Below are 1,069 nucleotides of genomic sequence, written 5' to 3'. Positions count from 1 at the left end.
GCCCTCAGCTCAAAGCCAGATCTCATCACTGCTCACACTGGACACTCGATAGCTGTAGTCCAGCCCTAGGAGGCAGATGAAATCTGCAAGATCAGAGATGCTCAGGAGTCTCAGTAATCCTCATCCTTGGAAGCTGGGAGACCCCTCTACCCCTGGGGACTCAGAGGCACAAGCACTAGAACTGGGGAGCAGACGACGGTACCTCTGCTGGTGAGGAGGCTGTTGGGCTCTGGGTCCAGAAGGTCTGGCTGGCTGTTTTTCCAACCTATCTGCCAGTGTGCTGGTTTTCTTGTTGGGTGACAAACGGGGTGGTGCCCAGGACAAGGAGTGTGCCTGATGAGGCAAGGTATATCTTTTTATCGAAGGCACCTTTGAAGACAATGCAGGGGAACACAGAGGGTCCTGGATGTACCTCAGGAATCTGGAGTGAAGTTGTTGAGATGAAGGTTGGACGGGAGGGACATGTTCTCCTGTGGCAGGTGCACGCTGTTGAATTTCAGGTTGTTGGAGTCACTATGGGGCGGACAAAGCCTGGGATACAACTTGGCTCCAGCAGGCAGATTTCTGCTTTCAGGCTTGTTCCAGAACTACCTGTAACTATAGATTCCCACCTGTCCCCATGCTGCATCTCCTTTCAGCCCATCCACTCAACCCTGGAAAGAGTACCCAGAGATTAGACATGGGTCCTGGGAGGGGCCCGAGGAGAAAAATCACGCAACTTTTCTCAGTGTGCCCACTCACTCTGGGCTCTGCCCCACCTTCTCTTCCAGACCAGGATCCTCAGGCAAGAGGTCTTACAAATGCCCAGCACTAGCTCTGGGACCGAGATATTGTTCCCAGTGCCTAGTCCTGCCACCTTGGATACACGTGATTACCCATGACCACAACTGGGAGCACTTGCCCTACCCAGCCCTCCTTACTGCCCTGCTGCTCACCCGACCTCATTTCTACTCCCCTTGCCACCCCTGCCCCCACTACTTTGGCCCTACCTTTGGTCTTCTCACTCCTGCAGACCAGGTAGGCCACCAAGGAACTGAACACCACCAGGGTGCCCAAGGCAAGCCACAAC

At 54.5% G+C, this 1,069-nt stretch overlaps 1 long non-coding RNA gene across 1 annotated transcript; it reads right to left on the bottom strand.

The window, feature by feature from the left end:
• Nucleotides 1–1,069, bottom strand: LOC105309626. The gene is made up of 2 exons (XR_002778313.1): nt 990–1,069; nt 1–653 (listed from the first exon to the last, which is right to left on the bottom strand). It is a non-coding gene; the product is annotated as an uncharacterized LOC105309626 (long non-coding RNA).

The sequence above is a fragment of the Pteropus vampyrus genome, unplaced genomic scaffold (genome assembly GCF_000151845.1).
Source record: "Pteropus vampyrus isolate Shadow unplaced genomic scaffold, Pvam_2.0 Scaffold810, whole genome shotgun sequence".
Lineage (NCBI taxonomy): Eukaryota > Metazoa > Chordata > Mammalia > Chiroptera > Pteropodidae > Pteropus > Pteropus vampyrus.
The sequence above is the reverse complement of the archived record's forward strand: the minus strand, read 5'-3'. Positions and strand labels throughout refer to the sequence as shown.